At 45.3% G+C, this 23,701-nt stretch overlaps 2 long non-coding RNA genes across 2 annotated transcripts; one reads left to right on the top strand and one right to left on the bottom strand.

Moving 5' to 3' along the window:
- Positions 1–4,190: 4,190 nt before the first annotated feature.
- On the bottom strand, positions 4,191–20,846 carry LOC138920131 (uncharacterized). The gene is made up of 6 exons (XR_011430833.1): positions 20,707–20,846; positions 15,739–15,819; positions 10,514–10,573; positions 10,389–10,435; positions 8,991–9,789; positions 4,191–5,231 (listed from the first exon to the last, which is right to left on the bottom strand). It is a non-coding gene; the product is annotated as an uncharacterized lncRNA (long non-coding RNA).
- On the top strand, positions 19,712–23,189 carry LOC138920132 (uncharacterized). Its single transcript, XR_011430834.1, has 3 exons — positions 19,712–19,783; positions 20,208–20,309; positions 23,052–23,189. It is a non-coding gene; the product is annotated as an uncharacterized lncRNA (long non-coding RNA).
- Positions 23,190–23,701: the final 512 nt, after the last annotated feature.

A 23,701-nucleotide genomic window follows, 5' to 3' on the forward strand; every position in this document is an offset into this window, starting at 1 on the left:
TGAATTCTCCTCCCTAGGGAACAACTATAACCAGTTTCTGGGGTGAACCAGGTCTCTTCGCCAGTGTGGACAGTTAAATATCCTTGTTTTACACAAAAGAGAGGACACTGCCTGCCTCATCCTACATCTTTTTCCATTTGATATAGCTTGAAGATTTTCCCATAACGGTACACATTCTTGATAGCAGCTTCTATAGCATTCCTTTGCAACATAAACTGTAATTTCTGCAACGTGCCCCCTGTGCAGCAAGACTTGGGATGTTTCCAATATTTTCTCACCACAAACAGTGCTAGAATGCATATCTTGCACACTTACCTTTACACGTATGTAAAAGTATGTCTGTAGCATCAATTTCTGAAAGTGGAATTGTTGTCTCAATGCATACAGGCATTTTAAAATTTAATAGATACTGTAAAATTGCCCTCCAAAGGGGTTGTAGAAATTTATACACCCAGCCAGTGGTCAGTATCTGTTTGCCTGCAATTGTACCATAATGGTGTGTTATCAAATCTTTTATCTTTGCAAATCAGATAAATGACGTAACCTTGAGTGTCATGAAGGGGCTGGTGGTATGACAGGAATGTGCATATATGTATGCATATGTAAAAGTCATTGAACTGTATGTTTAAAGTTAGTGTGCTTTAGGTACTTCATTGTATACACGTTTTACCTCAATAAAAAGGAAAAGGAAACAATATAAAGGAAAAACAAGATGTTGAGATTAAAGAATGATCAGGTCTTCCCCTTCAGTAGAGTGGTCTTGAAATGCCTAGCTGAAACCCGAAGGACGAGGAGGCTCCCACGCAGGAGTCAAACATGTGAAAGAGGGTTTCAGACACAAGGAAGAGCATAGTCAAAGGACAGGGAAGGAGCCTGCCTTATTTGAGGAAGTGAAAACAGCAAGCTAGGGAGACTGGTCCCAGATGAGGTCCAGAGGTTATCAGGGGCCAGATCAAACAGGGTCTCTTAGGCAAGAGGTCTGGATTACTTTTCTCATTGCAGTGGGAAGCTATTGAAGGAATTGAAGCATGTGAGTGGTATGATCCATTCTTCTTTTTTTTTTTAACCATATGGCTCTATATGGAGGTGGGCAGAAATGGAAACTCAGAGATGATTTAGTAGGCTGTTGCATTCTTCAAGCTGAGACATGGGGGTGGCTTGGATCAGGGTGGTGATAAAAATGGGGAGAAGTGGGAGGATTGTAGATATATTTAGGAGGGTTGATCTATGGGACGTCTACACAGATGGTCCATAAGATGAAGTATTAACAGGGCAATGAGAGAGAGGGTAGAGTCGAAAGACACTGCTAGCCTTCTGGCTGGGCCAAGTAGATGGGTCATGGCACTATGTACCCAAAGAGGAGAAGGCTTAGGTAGGTCTTGATTGAGGCTGTGGGGAGAAGAATCAAAAGTGTAGGCTTGATCATATTAACTTGTAGAGACCAGATGCACTAACCTGGAATCACCCAGGAACTGGGCCTTGGAGGGCTGTGAAATGTCCACCTCCACATGCATTTGTATAGACTCAAACCACCATCACCTCTGCCCCAGGCTGAAACCCAGGGATTTGTAGGCAGTTTTTTTTGTAGACGCGGCATCAGACGTCTCTGTTTCACGAGCACAGCCCTTCTCTCCACAATTGGACTCTAAACTCTTCAGGGGCAGAGGCTAAGTGTTAAACTCCTAAACCCCTAGGAACATAGCATATGCTCCCCAAATGGGTATCTGGCTGAGTTGATGGCTCCTCACAGATTTAGCTCAAGGGATCTCAGAAGAAAAGCAGTCAGCCTTGCTCAGATCATAATCCAATAGAGACAACATGGGCCTGGCCATTGTCAGGAGGAGAAAAGAAAGTCCCCTCAAACTCCTGATCCCACTGGAATCAGAACTCTCCAGTGGAATTGCTTCCAGTATCCAGATAACCAGACCCAGAAAAGACCTTGGTCAATGGTGATGGGCCAGGTGCTACCTTCACCAGGTGGAAACTGTAGAAGTTTCAAGCAATCCCACAGAAGGCCTGAGCCATTTTCTTCTGGGCCAAGCCCTGCCACCACCCTATTAATCCTACATCAAATATGCCATCAAGAGAGTCAGTAAGGTTCCTAAACGTGGCTTCTTTTGTCCATCCCACAACTAGCCATTACCATCATCCTCCCACCTCCATGTTTAGTCCTTCCAATCTATCCCCTGCAGGGATGCTAACGTACAAATCTGATTATTCCACTTCTCTTCTTAAAAGTCTTTGCTGGTTCCCATTGCTTTTAAGGTAAAGCCCAAATTACTTACGCCAGCAGATATGGCCTCTTATGATCTGGTCTCTGTTAACTTCTCCACCATCTTATTTACTCATATGCCCTGAGTTCCAGACTCATAGACTTTCTCCCTGTTCCTCAACTATTCCAGGCCCCACAACTTTGTCCCTTGGCTCTTCTCTTGAAAGGGCTATTTCATGTGGAAAAAAAAAATATGAGAAGATGCTAAGCCTTATCAGCTCACTGGGGAACACAAATTAAAATGGGGTAGTCTAGTCTTTTCCACCTGTAAATTGGTAAACATTTTAAAAGATTTAGAATATCCAGTGGTTACAGAGGGAAAAGAGGCTGTGCATTACTCAGTTGATAAAGCATAAGTAAGGGTAACATCTCAACATCCACAAGGCTGATGTGCTTTGATCAGCCACCAGACTCCACTGAAGCACTCATATAAATATATATGTAAAACATGCGTACTGCAGTCTTATTTGAAGTCATTTATGGCACATCCAAACCATTGACTTCTATGAAATTGTTAAAGAGAATGAAGTGTATTTGTATGGACTGATTTAGAAGGATATTCATGATATATTGTAACGCTAAAAAAAAAGTTTGTAAAATGGGGTAAGATCCCCGTTTTGGCAAAAACTAAGAGAGAAAATTGGTATGCACGTCATTTCCGCTCATGATGGCTTCCCCTAGGCAGTGGGAGTAGGGTTGTGAGCAGGTAGGAAAGACTTTCACTTTTACTTTTTTTTGCTATATAATTAACATTTTTTTCCACAAACATTTACTCCTTTTGAAATTAAAAGAAGACATACATAATAAAAAATAATTAATGAAAATCTTTAAAGGGCTCTAGGGCAAAGAGTTGGCAGTGACGATGGCTGCCAATAGTTCACGAAGAATCAAGCCTCAAAGAACACGGGAGATTGCTCCCCAAGATCTGAGCGGGGATGGTGCAGGGGGTGGGGGAAGGGAGAGAAGGCCATTTGTGCTCAATTGAAAGCCTCAATTCGAAGAAGCCTGCAGGTTAGGCACTTCCGGTGATGTTTTTGTGGAAAAGAGCAGCAAGATGTCACAAGAACTGACTGATATCAAAATGTGAACAGTGTCTGGGCCCCTGTGAAGATTGCTCAGGACTGCCAATGTCCTGGGACCCATCATCTGCCCTTCTCTTAGAGCCATCAGCTGGATACCTGGCCCTGCTGGAGCCAAGCCTTGTCCCTGCTCGTGTGACCTGGGGGAAGCGTCCGCCGGAAACAGAAGTGCAGGATGAACACCTTGGGAGAGAAGTGATACCCAAAGAAGATGGGATGCGGCTAGTTTAGAGTACAATGTGGTGCTTGAACTTCACATCCATCCTTAGTGCTGCCCCAAAGTCTCCTGTCCGAGGCTTAGGGTGAAAAGAGAGCAAAGAATGGAAATAGACAAGGTGCTGGTCACGTTCTTTGTCTTGATCTGGGTGCTGGTCACATGGGTGTGGTCTGTTTGAGAAAATTCAGCATCTGTACACTTAAGATATGTGAAAATATGCATATTATACTTCAATAAGAATTATTTGGAAAATTAAATAAAATAGAAAGAGCTGTATCAATTTAAAAAAAAAAAAAAAAAAACAGAAGACAGGGAGGATCTAGGAAGAAGAATACTTTAGACCCCAGGAGAACAAAAGGAGAGGAAACTGTTGTTCACGTAGGCATTTTGAGGGTCCCAGAATCAGTCTCAGCATCAGCAGAGGCCACAGTGATGGTGGTGCCCCCCAAGCCATATCTGTAAACATACAGAGAGAGTTACAGATGCAGCCATAGAGACAGATAGAGACACAAGTTTAGATACGTGAGAATTGTACTCGTATATTCGATGTTAATAGAAAAATATCTGAAAGGAAACACACTAAACTAAGGACAGTGGTTACCCTGGGTGAGTCGTTTTTATTTTTCACTTCATTTATTTCTTTGTCATTTGATTATTTTTACAAAGGACATATTTTAAAAATCACTTTACAACTTTGTAAGGTCTTTTCTCCTCTTGCTTGTTGACAAACCCCTTATAGACCCTTAAAGGACAATATTGTCCCCATGACATTTTCTCTGACTGCTTGGTACAAATTTTCTCAGTATTCTCTTTCTCCTCCCAGACTGCTTGTGCCAGAATGGCCTGGGGAGATGGTTAAGTATGTGGGTTCCTGGACCCCCTTCCCAGACTTTCTGAGGGGAGTATTTGGGACCCACGAATCTATATTTTAAAGTGATTCTGTTGCTCACTATAGTTGGATCATCTCTGAGTCAGACAGCATATTTCTCTTTTCTAGGTGCCTACGCTTCCTTGCTCCATTCATCCTGGGGCGCAGGATTTGTTTGACCCGTGTCTGTCTCCACTAGACTGTGAGCCTCTCGAGGGAAACGACTCTATCCAATTCTACTCAGTTGCTTCAGCATCTAACACAGGACCCGTGACACGAGGTGCCCAATAAATATGTGCTGAATGAATCAATCAATCAATTAATCAGTCAATCAACAACTGCAATCATCTCACAACCATTGAGTTCCCAAGGATGGGCCCTTCCTGGTGGGCCCAGTGCAGATACAGAGCTGGGCATGGTTCACTCTGAGGAGCTCCAGCCTATGATCCCAGGCTGCTCTGCGTGGAGACAAGCCAGACTTGGCCAAACAATAGGAAAACCCCAAAAGCCAGTGGAACCAGCCAGAGGAGTGACCCAGTAACCCAGATTACGGGGTTCAGCTTCCGTGAGTCAGGCTCTTTCTTCGTTGACCTTAAAAGGACTGTGGCGTAATTCACAAGCCACATGGTTCCCAAGAGTAAGGGCCCTTAAGACGAGCAAGTTCCAACTCTCCTAACAAAACAGAACGCTGTTTACAAGCCTGCACTGTGGGGCTGTCAAGCTGGGTTCAATTCCTTGTTCGCCTTCTAACTGTGGATCTGGGGTTGGCTCTACTATGAGCCTCAATTTCTCCATCTGTAAAATGAAAACAACAATAGTACTTAACACAAAGGGTTGTTGTGTCAGATTAGTTCCTTCGTGCAACAAATATCCATTAAGCTCTCACTGTGGGACTGGCACTAAGGAGACAGCAGAAAACAAGACAGGCAGAAAAACCTTGTCCTTGCAGGGGTTAATTCATGGAAAGCAGAATCTGAGCGCAAAACAACTCCTCCAGGGTGCCAAAGGAGACTCTACATAGAGACCCACCATAAAGAGGAGACTTGGAGGCGACAACCAGCTCCGGGAACTAAGAATTAAGACACGCAAACAGGAGGATAACAGAAGTCACCTCCAGCTCCTTGGCAATGTCCAAGGGGGCACTGTAAACTGCCGATAAATAGAAATTTTAAAAATTGCACCTCTAGTCTGCTCAGCTCACTGGGGTGGCCTGCAGAGGTGGCGCCTCTTAGGGCCCAGGAGAAGCCCTGTTAACAGAGCCCTGTGGGAGGACTGGATGCCAAAATGTGCCCCAGCCGCAGCGTGGGTCAGCGAACTCCCCTGGCTCCACTTCTTGGAAATAAGTAGCTCCCTTTTGCCAGAAGAAAACAAACTTAAACAGGAAAGCGCTTCATGATTCAGTGGACAACTCAGGGCCCTTGAGGCGTGAGTGGGCCTGAGCGTGTCTGCTGTGGTTTCCACGCACCCCAGTACGTGGGGGAGACAGCAGGGTTTCCTGGAAGTGAGCACAGCCTGCCTTCGTGTGCGTTTATGCCGTGTCCTGTTTTAGATGTGTGTGCTTATGTGTACCGCTATATGTTTGTACACACGTGTGGGGATGCGTCCGCATATGCATGTGTGCGCTCCCATGTGGGTTTGTGAATATATGTGCCTCTGGGGTTCTTGCCTGGACCTCCGAGGATCTGCCTTTATAACTTCTCTGTGCATTCCTGTATATTTGTGTCCGTGCGTGTGTTGGTTGTATGCACCTTTGTGCGTGTGTCTGTGTAAGGGCACTTGGGTAATTGTGAGCACACTTGAGAGAGGAGCAGGGAGAGGAGAGGGGAAGCAGAGACGTGGTAGAGGGTGGGGTTCAGAGCCTGCTGGGAAATGGAGAGTATATGCTGGGCAGGGACTCAAAATGTTCCTGTCACTGCCAGGGGTGTGGTGAGGAAACAGACCCACAGAGTGTCCAATTGGGGCCTCCAGAAATGGCCTTGGGGTTCTCGCAGGTCGGGTGGCTGCTCTGACCTCAGGGAAGAAGGCAGCTTCCCGGGCATACAAAAGCCCAGGAAGGTCCCCCTGGGCTTCTCTGTGGCCTTCCCCAGGGAAGCTGGCCCATCGAGTTCTGCACAAAAGGACTCGGAGTCAGGCAAATCGGAGACCCGCAGTCAGCCCCTGACTGCAGGAATTAAGTCTCTCCAACAAGAAGGGGACAAAGGCTGCCCCCCACTCACGGGTGCTGATCAGGTCATCTAGGAAAAGAATAGACCTGTGAACCTGGCCTGTCCTCAAGGCCCTGGCCACTGGTCATCAACAAGGGGATACTTTGTGGATGACACTGCACATACTCCACACCCACCACCCACCCCAGGGGAGCAAGGCCTAGGCTGGACAATCGAGAATGAGTTATTCCCATGCAGGAATTACAATGCTGGAGGCACTGCCATCAGTTGAGGAATCTAGACCGCCCCAGGGGAAATCCTCTTGAGAATTGTGGCACTGGGCTGACTAACGAGAGTGAGGGGGTGGGTGCAAGGAGGACAGTGAGGTGAGAAAGAAGAACATGCCAGAGAGAAGGTGCTGGCACTCTAGGACCCTCTCATCTAGGGAAGCTTGGAGAAGGTAGATCAAAGAATACTTCATTTACACTCTCATGGTGGCAATTATCCTGTCATTGTCCCCCAAACTGGGAGGGCCTGGCCGATTGCCCTGGATACCAGCTGCTTCTGTCCTGGGGGCCAAGCAACTCCATGCTGTGGCCTGGCTTCCTCATGTCAGTTTCCTCTGAGACCCTCAGAGCCTCCAGCTGACCTCACCCACCCCCCCAACCAAGCACATAGAGCTCCATGAGAAAGAGGGGCCCTACCTTCGGTCCCCAAGCTTAAGCATGTAGAATGAGGCTCATCTAGAGACGGATGGCTGAACAACCCCGCCATGGTATTTTCTGATGGGACTCAGCTCGGGGTCTGCTTTCAGTGAGAAGGGCTAGTGCAGGGGCTTAAACTTCAAGACGGGTGTGTAAAAAGCTGGGTATCTGCCCACCTATAGAAAGGGGCACTCGGTGAGAGTGGGGTGGGAATGGGGACTCTGCCTTTTCCACAGTCACACTCAGCCCACACTAGCAAGAAGCCAGCTGACACCTGCTGAGCTAGTCCCTCGCCCTGCCACCTCGGCCCTCCCGGAAATCCTGTGACCCATCCCAACCAAGGTACCCCTTTCCTTCCTAGTGGCCAATTCTGTTTTAGGTCCCCAGGAAGCCCTAGGTGGGTCTACCTAGGATCCAGAGCTGAGATGGAATTGGAACTCAAGCCTTGACCATAGATGGTCCAGAGCTTCTCTTTGCTCTGTATGTGAGACCTTCCAGGGAGCACCATTAGAGAGAGCCTGAAGCTACAGACATGGTCATTTCACTCTCATTGCATACCAATTACTGTCTTCAGGAAAAGAGAGAGACTGCTGTGCCCTGGCACTGAGACCAGCAAAGGGTGGTGAGCATGAATTATGTATCACACAAGCCATAGCGATAAGAGTGGAATGAGGAAAATCATAACCCTATTAATAATGGAAGCACAGTTTGTAAACTCTCCACCAGGAATCATTTGCATTGCAATATAAACAGGGACTATAACACAGAGCAGCCGGCAATGGCGCTTCAGTAAAATGTAAAAGCCACCATTTCAAACATTAAAAGTCATGATTAAATGATAAGAATTTGTTCAGCAGAATGTACAAGGAGAGGGCATGTGCTCCGACTCCATCCATGCCTCCACGTGTCTGCCAGAGCGTGAACCAGGGCTTGGGTCCTTGAGAACTTGACAGTTATTATTATCTTTTTAACTGTCATTGCTGTTGTTGGATGCTTACTATGTGCGCCATTTTAAGAACACTGCTCAAGTGCCCTTCAGAGCCTCTCCAACACTGCTGCTGGGATGAAACACTGGAGCCATCCTTTGGCTCAGTAAAAATAACCTGGCAGCACTAGAACGTAGAAATAATTAGGAACTTGATCAACCTTTGATCAAGTTGTCCTCCAATTCTAAGACTCTCTTCCACAAAAAACTTAATATCATTATGATCTCTGTAAGCTGTTGAAGTGTAACCATTATTGTTAGCTATTTATATATAAAAGCTCTGGATACAAAGACGTTTTTTATTTCCACACTGTCATATGAAAAATTTGGAAAAAACCCAAATGTCTGATAGTTGCTGAGTGGTTTAGCAGACAATAGTGAACTGCTCTCTGTCCAAAAGGGGAGCTGTTGATAAAGAATTGGGGGTAACAGGGAAAATGCACTTGTGAAGCAAAACCCGTAAGAAATAAAAGAATAGGCTTGGTATGAACTCAGCGGGGTAAAACACTATATGGAAAAATATAAGATTGTATAAGGATAACAATGTTTGTCTCTTTGAGTCAAAAGTATAAGTGGTTTCCTTTTCTCTTCTGTTTTCTGTAATTTTTTAAGTTATCTACAATACGCATGTATTCCTTTTATAATAGAAAAATTATATAGATAGAGACAAGCATATAGTGATTATGGTACTTAGTATATGTAAATTTGAAGGAGGCCTCACCATCTCGATTGTAGACGCCAAGCCGAATGAGAATGGCCCTCTGTGTCCCCACTTTGTCTTCCTCACCCCACAAAGTCCTGTGGTTCCCGCCATCCTGGGGTCTTCTCTCACGCTCGGCGATTGGCTCCCTCACTGACGTGTCAGCTCAGAGCTTCCTGGACGAGAGGATGGGAGCACTATCTTAACACACGCCACAGACTTTTCTCTCTCATTTCTAGAAGCATGAAGCACCCATAGGCATCTGTCTGTAGTACTTGACAACCCCATGCTTACTCCAGGCAAATAGGGCAAGTAGAGTTTCCCAGAAGTTGAAGCTGGCTGTGCCTGCCCTCGTGGTGAGACTGAAGAGGCACTGGTCTAGGGGACAGTGACGTTCTACATTGACCACTTGGCTGCGGGGTCACAGGCAAGTCACCTGAGCTCTCTGGGCTGCAGCTGCCAGAGTCATAAAATGAGAGTGTTTGACTGTAACACGTTGAGGTTCTTTTCCTGCCGTAAGACCGGATAAACATAAGCTCGTATGAATGTGAGACAAATCTAAATGTGAAATATTTTAATGCAGATTCAGAGCATCCGAGTACATGATGACAGTAAAGGCCCAGCTGCCTTGGCCAGTTCAGGGGCTGGCTGCGGAGACAGCGAAGGCAGTTGGGCTGGAGCAAGGTGGCACATCAATATGAGACTGCGGTGAGCCTCGGGCAGGTGGCGGGTCTCCAGTCTCCCTATTGGTCAAAGTGTTGCCATCTGGAGCGGGTTCAGCTGGACTTTGTCACTGATGGTTCCTGCCGCATCCAAAGACCTGCAAGAGTCATTATGAGAGAAACTCTAGCAGTGGGCAGGTCAGACCTCCTCCTGAGGGACGATGGAAGCAGGGAGGATAGCTAAGTTCTCCAGGACAAGAGTGATACACAAGGAGCAGGAAGCCACAGACCCGGGGACCTAGGAGGCCCCAAACTGCCAGGAGGGCTCAGAGGCTCTGAGCCCAGGATGGGGAGGGGGCTGGCAGCCAATGGCACTTCCCACTGTCCTCAGCACATTGTTGGCATTCCAGAGAGGAGAGGCAGAGAATTAATTTCATGCTGACTTCCTCCCCCCACACCCATACCTCTCCCCTGCCCACACAATCCCCAGCCAAGTGCAACTGAGGGTCTGTGTCTTGCAGGAAGACAAATGACCACAATTAGGAAAATGCTTCCAAGGCCCCCACATTCCATTCTTCCATTCATTCCTCCCCAGCATCCCAGTGAAGCTGTGTACCCAAGTGCTGGGCACGGTGGCATGCAGTCCGTGCCTAATAAACATCTGTTGGCTCTGAACCACATGGATGTTCTCTGAACTCTGCTTCTCTGAACCCCAGCTTGCCAAAAGAACCTCCTTCCTTCTATTCCTCACTCTTACCTCTTGTGAATTCACCTCATCCTTTTTTTCATCCTGTTTGTCAAATCCTAAACGATTGTAAGAAAAATTAGAGGCGATTTCAAAGGTCTTTCTCATTACTTAACATCAGTCATTCAAATAACTACCTTTACTGGCTGGCTTCAGAAGGATAAAATCACAGTCTTTGTGTTTAAGAGGTTCAATACCTGGATGAGAAAGAAAAAAAAATGATAAGGAGTTGTGTAGAGAGGGTAGAGGGAAGAGAAAACACTTACCAAGCATTTATTATGCTCCAAGCACTGTGCTTTGCATATATTATTTCATTTATCCATGATAATAAGCTCATGAAGTAAGCATCATTATCCCCACGTGACACTGAGGAAATTGAGACATCACTTGCCAAGTGTAAGTTTCCTTCTCCCTGCCTGGCAATGAATAAGCTGGATCTTGGACTGGGGTGATCTAGAACCTTGCTATTCAAAGTGTGGTCCATGGACCAACATCAGCATCACCTGGAAGCTTGTTAGAAACGCAGAATCTCAGGTCCCACCCCAAACCTACTAAACGAGAATCAGCATTTTAACAGATCCTTAGGCGATTTGTGTGCACATTACAGTTTGAGAAGGCCTGGTTCAGAGCACGGTTCTCCATCTTCGGAGTGCCTTGTTATCACCTGGACGCGATATCAGTCCCCAGTTTCTGACTCAGTAGGTCTAGGTTAGGAACCCGAGAACTTGCACATCCAGCAAGTTGCTGGCTGATGCTGATGCCACTGGTCCAAGGAGCACATTTTGAGAACCCCAGGTCTAGAGACATCCCTGGGAGCTCCAGCTATTCACCTCTTCTTCCATGCATTTAATGGGCATTTGTTAAGGTCCTGCTATGCACCACTTGGCATCATTGCTAAGCCACTGAGGATTCAGACATGACAGCGAGAGTCTCAGCTCATGTCCCAGCAGAGAAGGCAGACACGACAGCAACAAGGTGTAGACCATCCTCCATGATGATGGAATCTGGGTGCTGCTGAAGCACTGAGGAGGGAGATGCCAGGTGAGTCTGGGGCTGAGAAGAGTAGGCCCCACAGGAAGAGTCTGCACTTGGGCTGTGGATCCCTTTCTCGAAAGTTCATGAGTGGGGAGGGTTGTTTCATACATTGGGTATTATAGACTCAGTGCTTATGGGCTTATTCAAGGGCCTCCAAAAACATTAGGACTTTTAAAAATGTGGCTCCAACAGATCACTAGAAAAAATATAAAACAGAAATAAATAAATGTTCTTCAAATGTCTTCAAAATAATGCAGATGGCACCCACTGAATGCAGCTCAACTTGCATATTTAATTTGAGAGGTGAGTGTATTTCAAAATGTTTTTGTTTTTCCTGCTTTATTTCCCAAACACCCCTGGTACATAGTTGTATATCTTAGTTACAGGTCCTTCTAGTTATGGGATGTGGGACACCGCCTCAACGTGGCCTGACGAGTGGTGCCATGTCCGCATCCAGGATCTGAACCCTGGGCCGCCACAGCTGAGCGCACGAACTTAACCACTCGGCCACGGAGCCAGCCCCCTCAAAATGTTTTTGATGATGTGGGGCAGGACCTCCAAAAGTCGGAGACCCTCAAGCCTACAAATATCCTCAGCCTGTCCCAGGGGATGGGGCAGCCCCAGGAGGGAGGGACAGCATCCGGCATTAAGTCCGTGCTTACTCTCTAAGGGCAACTGGCACCCCGCCTTTTGCCACCTCTGCCCAGGAAGATCTCCCAGCTGACAGCGTCCCAGGGGCTCCCAGTGGCAGGAGGCCTGGGGGGCTTTCTCACAGCTGCCTTTAACACTTCCTGCAGCTTCCCGTCCTGCTGTTCTGGTAACTGACACTGTTTGTCAGTCACCACCCAGGGTTCACGGAGAAAGCTTGCCCAGGTGCCTGTCACAATCCAGATATGGCCATAGGTGCTGACACCTTGTCACAGCATCACCTCGACCTGATCTTATTGGCCTTTACATGTTTCTGCCCAAAGAGACATCAGGAGACATCAGTGACTAAGAAGGGGGGGCCCAGGTGCCCTGGCTCACGTCCCTCTGTCTGTGTCAGGAATGTAGCCACAGAAAAGCAGAGAGGGAAGGACACAGCATGTGCGGAGCATGGAAAGCCCTGGGCTCCCCAGGCATTGAGGGCAGCAGAGAGAGGAGAAAAGATCAGGGAAACGGGTCTGTCCAGGTGGGGCACAGAATCACATGGGTATCCTCTTTCGGGAATCGATTATAAGGAAATAATCAAGCACGTGGCCAAAGGCCTACATCCAAAGATGGACATTTCAGTGCCATTTATAAGAGTGGGAAATTACAAACGCCATCACTGAATGTGCTACTTTGGGCAAGACACGTAACTCTCCAAGTTTCAGGTGCATCAGCTGCAAAATGGGGGGAAAAAACAATTTTTTTTCACCTGAAGAACTTATTGCAAAGATTAAATGAGATAGTGCATGGAATGTGCTTTGCACAATACTTGTCACAGAGCAAAGGTTCACTAAATAGCCATTGCTAACATTATATCCAAATACAATGAGTCAGTTACACAAATAGCGGTGTGCCAAAAGAGCAGGAAATAACGCAGCAATTCAAAGCGATATCCTTTCCAAAATGATTTACTGATAAGGGAGCCAAACTTGTGGTATAGTGCATAATAATATTTATCTGTATTTTTCCATATGAAAATGTGCATATTTACAGTGGAGGAATGAATTTGTTTTTCTTATTGGAACTCGAGGGGGGTGAAGAAGCCAGTTATTCTGTTTCACCAGGGGGCCAGGAAAACCTTGACCAAATGCAGGAGGGGCCCTTGAGAAGCCTGGTGGAGCCAGAGAGCATGTTCCTCCCGAACAGCTGATTTTCAACTTTGAGTAACATTTTCTGCTTCTCCCATACTGATTTGGTCATGTTTGTGTGCATGTGTGTCCCCTACCCCATATGGATTCCCCAGAGCAGTGTTTCCAGACTATTCTCCACCACCCAGGGGCTTGTTTAAAATGCAGATTCAAAATCGGGAGCCAGACGCCAGAGCAGAATCTCTTGGGAGAAGAAGGGGCATCCTGAACTCCAAATGTGTGCCTAACCCCACCAGGGATGCGTACCCACAGCATACGAAGAGTTTGGTGACTCTGAGCATAGGACTCTTACCGTGTTCGCTTTCAAGTCACCTGGGCCTGGGCACAGGACCCAGTACACAAGAGTCTCAACAAATGGTTATGCCATGAATGGATCAACCATCAATCAATCAATCAAACACCCTCCCCACTTTGGGGAAATACACACATCCCGAACTGTTCTAGACCGAGTTTCCTGAGGATGAGAACCAAGAGCACTCTGTATGGGGCAGAGCAGATGTTCAATAAAGTTATTGAATTAATTAATAAATTTTTACTCAGATTCACGAAAAAAATTAAGAGGCTCTCCTTTGCCTAGAAAGACTGTCTTCCCGAGCTGAGCTCATGGTCGCAGGAGAAACGCACAGGAGCGGGGAAGCACTGTTGGTGGAGCCCAGCCATGTCAGTACAGACTCAAGGACTCTGGCGACCAGTGGCCTGACAGTAGGAGGATGACCACTCTGGAGAGTATGGCCAAATCCCACCCTCACAAGAAAAGAATGAATAGGATAAAACCAGCAACTGTGGCTGCAGCCAGCTGTCTAATTTGTGTGGTTCTCCAGGTTAACAAGCTGCTTCACCTCATTTGAGCTTGGCCAAGGCACGCTGGGGTGACCATCATTTTCACAGATAAGAAAATAAAGTAATTTGTCCAAGTTTCTTCAGCTACTCAGAGGCATCATGGGCCACATGAATCCTTGGTGGTCTAACTCCCATTTCAGGATTCTTTGATAATACAGTGATGAAAAGCCTAGTTTTCCTGTGCTTGCTCTTCCCAGCCTGATCACAGGCAGATCCATCTGCAGGCAACACCCAGCTCGATGTGTTGGTTGTGCCCCTCCAAAGATTTAAGCGACAAGATTATTTCCCAGGTGCCTCTGATTCACCAGCTTTGAATGGCTGGACCGGTTCAGCTTGTTTACTCAGACATGCAAAAGCCATTAGGAAGCCCCGGTTCCAACGCCATGGATGTTATTGTAAGTACCCATGTCTCAGAATGGTTTTCATTACTTATCCAGAATTTCAAAATCGTGCAACAAATGTCAGTTACTGAGAAGACAAAAAATAATAGCAGCAGTGCCGGAGAGGAAAATAGAAGGAAAGACAATATTTTTCAAATATTTTCCCAACTGTCATTTTAATAATGGTCTAACAACAGAGTATGCTAATTTCCTTCCACAGATACCTGTGAATGCAAATGCAAAACAAATAGTAATTAATGTCTCGGTGTGAAAATCAAGCAATTGGTATTAATTCTGCATCAGACCTGAGATTATGCACATTCAAAATCATGATCTGTTTTCAGCAGCAACTGTGACAATCATGAAAAAATGGTGAGAGGAGGCTCCGGGGTTAATAGAATCCACACAGCCACCCTGATAGGACCTCTCCCAGCTTCCCACTGAAATACACATGGGGGACGTTTTACTAACTATATCATGGAGGGGAACTGATAAAACTAAATCATTTTTGCTGGCACATCTTGACTTTTGAAGCAGAGGATCAAAGCTGGCAGTCACTGTCAAACCCTAATTCACAGGCAGAGACCCCAGATCTTTTGCTGATTAAAAAAACAGACACCCTGTAGGATGCTCAAAGAGGCTTCTAAAGTCAGCCTCCCAGAACCCACCAGGATGGTTTTCCACTTCAGTGGAGAGACTATCATATGACTCCATGGTGGAGGGAAGGGGAAGAGGTCCAAGGTGGGATTAAGCAGGCAAAATCGTAAAAGGAGGCCTGGAGGTTATGTTTCTTAGAGGTGGTGAGTTTTCAGATATTACTCTGAGAAGAGGAGAGAGAGGGAGACAGACTGTCTCAGAATGTTCAGAAACAAATTCTCTGTTTCGTAATCAGAGAACAGGGAAACAAAAGATCCCAGGACATTCCATCACAATGCTCTGTAGTAAATGCACATGGGGAAATAGAAGCCCACCCAGAGTGGTGCTGTCCAATATGGTAGACACTAGCTCTAAGTGGCTATTTAAATTAACTGCAATTAAATAAAATGAAAGATTCACTTCCTAAGTCCACAGCCACATTTCCAGTGCTCAGCAGCCACTTGGGGCTAGTGGCTGGCATTTTAGGGAGCATACATCTGGAACATTTCCACCATTATAGAAAGTTCTATTAAACAGCTCTGATCTTAAGCCTATGAACATAAACTCCAAGTGCTGGATGTATTTCATTTACTCATCGTTCGCCAGTCTGTGCTGTGCCCCCAGGAGGCAGACCTGTATGGGGTGCAGTAAAGGAATCCTTTGTCCTCCGGTTTCCAGTTGGCTTCAGCCGTTGGGAGGCACCAGCATGGAATCCTAGGACAAGAGAGTGAGGTCGGGTCATTTGTTACCTTGGCTTCCTCCCTGCTTGTCATTGCGATTTGGACGCATATCTCCATTAAAAGGCTCCACTCTTGTCGGGCACCTCTCCGTAGAGCTGTTCTCTCTGGGTTCTGGCACCCTCCCCTCCTCACCTTCATTCTGCAGGCCTGGGACAGTAAAGGTGCCTCACGGGCACTCGACTTGAAGTATTGCATCTTCCATTTTTGGAGTCCTTGAACTCTTCCCACACCTTTGGAAATAGTCCCTGAATAAATCTTTTATCAATTACCCAGTATCAGTGTATTATCTGTTTCCTGTGACTACCTGATGGTAAGCTCCTGCTCTCACTTCAATCTGAGAGGATGACTTTATCAACACCTACAGAGACAGTGGAACCTATAGCCCTTTGGGGCGAAACAATGGATTTAACAAGATCTCTCTTCTTTTAACAATGACTCAACAGAGGGGAATAGCACAGAAGTTGGCAAACTTTTTCCATAAAAGGCCAGTAGTAATATTTCAGATTTTGTAGGCTATTCAATCTCTGTTGTAATTACACTGCAGTGTGAAAGCAAGCAGCCATAGACAATATATAAATGAAGGAGCGTGGCTGTGCTCCAATAAAACTTTATTTGCACAAAGAGGGAACAGGCCGGATTTGGCCCATGGACCAGAGTTTGCCAAATATTACTCAGCATAAATGTTTTCCCAAAGATATAGAGTAAAGGCATGCCTCTAAATTTCTTTACTAAAAAAAAATAGAAGATCTTAGAAAGTACATATACTTTGTTCTCAATAAATTGTAAGAAGTCATGGCTTCTAGGGGGGAAAAGGAGATGAGAAATGAGAGAAAAATGCAAAAAAGCAAGACAGGCTAAGAGGAGGAAAGGTTTAACTGAGATACCAAAGCAAGAAAGAAACTATAAATGCACTCTTAGAATCACAGTTTACATTAGAAGTAATAAAGAGTAGAATTTACACCGCAGAAAACTGAGTTTCAGAGAAATAGTAAATTTGAAATATATCTTTTAGAATCTAGAGTTGAAAATAATGAGTCAACATATGGTATGCATGAAGAACAGAAAAAAGTGATCTAATTTACAAAAAGAAAAAAATTGTCTTCCTAAAAAAGTCTTCAAAAAAGTAATGGCACTGAAACACCAGTCAAATGATGGTACAACATTCCTGAACGGAAAAGCATGATCTAAGACTGCAAAACAAAATGGCATATGCTGCACCAAGCATAACTGATATAAAAGAAACCCACGGCTTAGCAGCAAGGAAAAAATAAATTATGTTTTCCAAGCAGAAAACAAAACAAAGCAAAGCAAAAATAATGGAAAACACATTATTTGCGAATGAGTTTTAAAAAAAGCAAAATCAGGCTGAGCTGACCTCAGAATTCTCTTTGATAAAAAATTGAAAATAAACAAAATGGCCCACAATGTGGAAATGTTTAGGTGTACTTACAGTGCAACCAGATGTTAGAATATTACACAACTATCAAAAGCAATGTAGAGCAGGTGTTTTTAATGAGATTGGAAAAATGCTTATGATAAAATGTTTAGAGAGAAAATCAGACACCAAAAACATACATAGTACGGTACATTAACCCATCTATTGTATTTCTTTTTTTTTTTTCAAAGATTGGCACCTGGGCTAACAACTGTTGCCAATCTTGTTTTTTTCCCTGCTTTATCTCCCCAAACCCCCCCACCCCCATACATGTTGTATATGTTAGTTGCAGGTCCTTCTAGTTGTGGGATATGGGACGCCGCCTCAACGTGGCCTGACAAGCAGTGCCATGTCCACGCCCAGGATCTGAATCCTGGGCCGCCGCAGTGGAGCGCACGAACTTAACCGCTCGGCCACGGAGCCGGCCCCCCATCTATTGTATTTCTATGGTTTTGCCTACCTGTATACACAAGTAGAAAAATATGAATGCTCTCTAGGAGTCAGACATGTTCACCTCCTTTACCACTCATAGTTTAATTCTCCCAACAAATCCTTGAAATAATTATCACTATGTCCACAGCCCAATTAAGGACACTGGGTGTCAGAGAGGTCACAGGCGTATTCAAATTATCCAGTCAGTAGTATAAACAAGATTACATTCAAAATCTGAAATGGGCAATTGTCTATGAGGATGGAGACTGAGCCTTGGATGAGGGGAGTGGACAGGAGGGGCTGGAGGAGCCCAAATCCTGAGGGTACAGCCCTGGTGTCTTGGGAGTTATCAGCCATAGTAAGACTGGTGGTGACCAGTTTTCCTTTACCCAACACCTCCTTGAGAGTCCCCTTCAAAACAGTGACAGTGACCCACCTCCCTCGTGTCCTGATCTCATCTCCGGAGAGCCTGGAAGAACCAACAGACTTCAACAGGACCCCCAGGGCTGGCCAACTCAGAGGATGATTGATGTTTTACCAATTTGCTGAGATGTGAATTTAATGTTGTAACTTCCTAGAACCTCTGTGATAATTCTCTATCTAGAGTAAGGAAAACCCTAGGAAGAAGGCTGCCATCCCCTGTTCCAGGAAAACAGGGCAAAAGCCAAGCTACAGACATCCTACAAAGCTCTGAAATGTCCACCTCTTCTGCAGGAACTATTTTTTTTTTTTAAAGATTAGCGCCTGAGCTAACATCCGTTGCCAATCTTCTTCTTTTTTTCTTCTTCTCCCCAAAGCTCCCCAGTACATAGCTGTATATTCTGGCTGCAGGTCCTTCTGGTGATGCTATGTGGGACACTGCCTCAACATGGTCTGATAAGCAGTGCTAGGTCCGTGCCCAGGATCCAAATTGGGGAAACCCTGGGCTGCTGAAGTGGAGTGTGCGAACTTAACCACTCAGCCAGGGGTCCAGCCTCTACAGGAACATTTTATAAAGTCCAATGTCTGTGCTGGCTTGCTGATGGACTTAAGTCTCTGGGGAGTTCTATAAACAGACATTGACAAAGCAGTCAAAAAGAAAAAGAAAAAAGTAAATAAAAAGGACACCTTCCCCCAAAAGGGAGCCAGGAGAAGACGGAGTGTTTCTTGTAGACTTTCAAGTTCATGACGTGGAAAGCTTTTGTTCTTCTGTTCATTCATTCATTCACCCTAAACATTTTTATAATGCATTCATCAGGCACAGTGTGAGACACACAGGATGCAGAGAAGCATCAAATATTGCCCCTGCCTCCGGGAACCAACAGTCTGGAAGGAGTAGGGAGCAGTTGAAAGGGAAAGAGAGTTACATAACTCATGTGTGGTTTAAAAAGCTCACTCTGGGGGCTGGCCCCGTGGCCGAGTGGTTAAGTTCGCACGCTCCACTTCGGCGGCCCAGGATTTTGCCAGTTCAGATCCTGGGAGCGGACATGGCACCGCTCGTCAGGCCATGTTGAGGCAGCATCCCACATAGCACAACCAGAGGCACTCACAACTAGAATCTACAGCTAGGTACTGGGGACCTTTGGGGAGAAGAATTAAAAACAAAAAAAAAAGCTCACTCTGTGAAATAAGCAAGTGGCAGAACTTTCTTACATTGTGAAACCATTTATTTAAATAAAAAGAAAACACATCCAAAGCAAATGTTATACACGTATGTAAACATATAAAGACATGAACTGAATACATATCACATTTATGATGTGTGGTTGCCTTTGGGGAAGGAAAAAGAATCAGAAGAATTAAAACAGAGGATTTCACACTTTTCTTCAAAAATGTCTTTCTGAAAAGAGAATATGCAAAATAATACAACACACAGAGCACATATTGTGTGACTGTGTTTATGTAAAGGTCAAAACTGGGCAAACCGATCTCTGCTGTTAGACTCAGGAGAGTGGTTCCCTTTTGTGGGGGTGGGGGAGGCAAAGTGACCGGAAGGGGGTCAAAGGGGAGGCTGGTAATGTTCCGCTTCTTTTGTGGTGCTGGTTCCATGACGATGTTCACTTTGTGAACTTTCAACAGCTGTACAATTACGGTATGTACACTTTTCCATATGTATGCTATGTTTGAATAAAGAATAGATAGATAGATAGATAGATAGATAGATAGATAGATAGATAGACAGACAGATAGACAGATAGATGATAGATAGATAAAATATGGCAGAAAGCACTTGTTGATTTGGAATGGCAAATATACGGGCAATAGCTATAATACTTATGCACTTTTTTTCACATATTTTCTCATTAAGTAAATAATGAAAAATAGAAAAGACAACTCTAGTATATAGAGGGGTTGAGACTGGAGTCAGGCAGAGCAGCTAGGGAGTCATCGCAAAAGACCAAGTTAGAGAAGATGAGACCTGAACTGGGGGACTGACAGCAGGAGTAGAGAGAAGGGACAGTGAAGAATCTATAGGACCTGGTGACCACAAGCCACCTCTCCTGGTTGCTCTGCAGACTTTGACCCCTCCATCCACATGATCAACACCACTACTGTCTCAGCCATCCTTGACCATGGAGGAACATCAACATCAGCATCCTTGTCATTTGTGGGGTGAGGTGAGATGCATTTGCCCTGAAATTCCCTTCCCCAAATGCCTCCCTTTACCCTGCCCTCCTCTGATCCTGAACCCCTACCCAAGTCAATCCCCCAGAACCTTTTAATTGATTTAAACATTAAACAGGAGATCCCCTGGAAGGGGTTATCCGTTATTGAACTAGGCCTAATCAGCATGATTAGTGTGTCTGATTAAGAAGATTTCACTCCCCGTTATCATCTATCTGAAAGGAGGCCATGCAGGGCTCTGACAGCAGGTAGGCAAAAGCTCAGGGCCTGATACTTTGGGCAGCGGGAGGGGGACACTGCAGGAGGTGACCCAGAATTGTAGCGGCACCAAGCCCACAGCAGCACTCGTCCAAAGGAGACTGTAGAAGGAATGAGAAGGCCGGGACTTACCAGCAACACTGCGAATGTCCACCTGGTGGTGGCCCGTGGGTGCACGCACATCACAGAAATGCTTCTGAGTTGGGAACACTTCTCCTTTTAACTCTACAGGCAGAGGGTTTCTGTTTTCCCTCCTCAGAAAAGAGCAATGTGGGCAGGAGCACTTGCTGTTCTTCTCTCCATCCTCTCACTACCCGCTTCCTGTGGGAAGAAAAATGATTGCTCTGATTGGTGAATGGAAAGAGTCCATCCCTTGTGCCATATTTAACAGAACAGGATTGCTGTTCTGAAGCATGAGGGTCTCTGTCCACCTCTCCCTCTTGTATTCCCTCCTCTTTGGACATTTATATTCTCAATAAAGGTGAACCCACTTCTCTGCATCCTGCCTCTAAGAGAGCAAACTGGCCTATAATCTCTTCACTTTTCCTTCTCAGCCTGCATTTGGTTGAATATACTCCACCAGCCCACCACTAGAGGTCTGAGGAGAGGAAAAGCAAAGCCCTTTAGTCTGGTGGTCCCTGTGATAGATTGCATTGTTGCTCCCAATTCTTTACTCCTTCTTGTATCTATGCCTTTTATATATGCCTTTGATGTTCTCCTCACTAAAGACAGAGTATATTTCCCCACCCTACTGAGGTCATGCTGGTCCGTAGGATTTGCTTTGGTCAATAGAACAAGAGTGGAAGTGACAATGTGCCAGATCCAAGTTTTAGTGTCAAGAGGCAGCTCAAGTTTCCACCCATTGCTTCTGCTCTGCTTCTGCTGTTGCCGTGAGAAGAGCGTGCCACAGTTGGCCCACTGGTCCATGGTAAAGAAGAGACATGTGAAGCAGAGCTGGAGCCAATCCATAGCTTGGATTCAAGCCCAGCCTAGCTCAACTGACCTGCAGATAGATGAGTGGGAATAAATGATTGCTGCTCTAAGACACTGAGTTTTAGAGTGGTTTTTTATGCAGCATTATTGTCGCAAGACCTAGCTGATACACTCCAGCATCCTATGTTCTGCAGCTCAGTAGAGAACACCACTACTTTGGGTTATATTCTAATCTTTGGGCCAGTTTGGCTAAATTCTTTGTGTTTATTTTCTATCAGCCAGGCCCATGGAGGGAAATTTCATTATGTGGCAGGATTAGAGCACTAATCTAGGGTAATCAGATGTCCCAGAGCCTGGGCAGTCCTGATTTACACCTATTACCCCAATATAATTAATAATAGCACCCTCCTCCCGAAAAAATGCATCCTGATTTGGATGATTAAATTATGTAGACACCCTACCTAAACCCAATAAGACCAATGTGAACCATGCTTTCCCTACAATAACCCTGGCTACCTCTTTGTGGTCAGTAGATACTCTTGCAATGTTTTTAAGGCCATGCTCTGGAAGGCGGGAGGCCTCGACAGTAATTCTCACGGCAGCAGGTGAGGTAAAAATAATTCCTTTCCTAAATGCAGTCTCTCTACATAAGGTTTTATAAAAGTGCTATGGGGTATTTTCTGAGAAATAAACTCCTTAATATGACTTCATGGTAAGAGTTCTATTTCCTTTATTCTCTGGAGTCTCAGGAAAGAAAAATATGCCCCCTGGCAGTGTTCTATAAAACTAATGATGTGGGGGAATACGTGAATAATTGCCTGAATCACAGGGCTACGTATCTGTTAGGAAATCTCTTGGCAATATAAGGAAGGGGCTCAGGACAGTTAAATTGGAGTCAAGTGGAATAAACTCCTGCTGCATCAGCTAGACGCTCTTGTGGGTCAAGAGAACTGTGGCAGCCGTCTCCATAACTTGGGAAAGTTGGGCCGCCAAGTATTCTCTGTTCACAGCAAGGAGGACATTGGATGAGGGGTGAAAGCAAGGAATAAATAAGGTATGGACAAGACTTTGCAGAGACAGGAGGACAAGACAGAGAGGGCTGGCCCTGAGCTTGCAAATCAGAAACTCAGATCAGTGCCCCAAGCATTGGCTCTATGTGCTGGAGAGGCCAGATGTGGCACTTGAAAGGTGTGCATGGGGTCTTGGCCAACTAAGGAGTATCGTGTCTATTTTCTTCTGGGTCAAGAATCAGTTCTGAGTTATGGACAGTCCAAAGGCCTCAAGTGACCATAGATAGGAGAAAGTACCGAAGAAGAAAGTACTTGAAAGGATAAAGAACAACATATCCTAACCCGTTCCAGCACGGGATTCAGTAGTAATTAATTTCCTGAACCATGGTACCTGATGGTCATCTGTGAAAATGATACAAGATAATCTTAATTATCAATTGGAAAAAATATGGCAATGCTTAATAAACATTTGACGTGTACATGATTAAATTGGTATACTCCACAAATATTGATTGAGAACTATTTCTGTGCCAGACACTGCCTGAGGCATTGGAAATGCAACAGAAAGGAAAGAGACATGGTCCCTGCTCTCACGGAAACTTAAGTAACAATCCTGGCTGCACGTTAGAGTCCCTTGGAGAGCTTCAATAAAATACCAATGGCTGGGCCTCATCCAAGACGAATTATATCAGAAATTTCAACTATAGTTGGAAACCACTTGACTAGTAGGTGGGTAGATAGATGAATGAATGGATGAACGAATGAATGGAATGTGAGATTAAATTCCTTGTGAGATGAGATTATTCCTTGTGCAATATTGATATCGTGCTTCATATTATACTTCCAAAATTACTAGGATGAAAGGAAATAAAGCCCTTTGAGAACACTAGGCAATGAGACCTAAAGATCCACAAAGCAAGGAGCAGTTCAGTGTACTGAAAAATATGATCAGCCCAGCTCTTTTCTCATCCACTCCACTCTCAGCTACCCGAGGAGGACTGATATTCACAGCATTGGAGACCATCCAGGAGAATATTTTAAATAATTCTCCCAGGGTCCTATGGAGGTTTGGATAAAAGTCATCAAATTCTAACAAGGTAGACAGCCAGTTTGCACAACCCAGGACACCAACGCATGCCCTTCATCCACAGGCGTTTGGTGCTGTTGTGCACGTGTGTTAACAC

This window comes from Equus caballus, chromosome 22 (genome assembly GCF_041296265.1).
Source record: "Equus caballus isolate H_3958 breed thoroughbred chromosome 22, TB-T2T, whole genome shotgun sequence".
Lineage (NCBI taxonomy): Eukaryota > Metazoa > Chordata > Mammalia > Perissodactyla > Equidae > Equus > Equus caballus.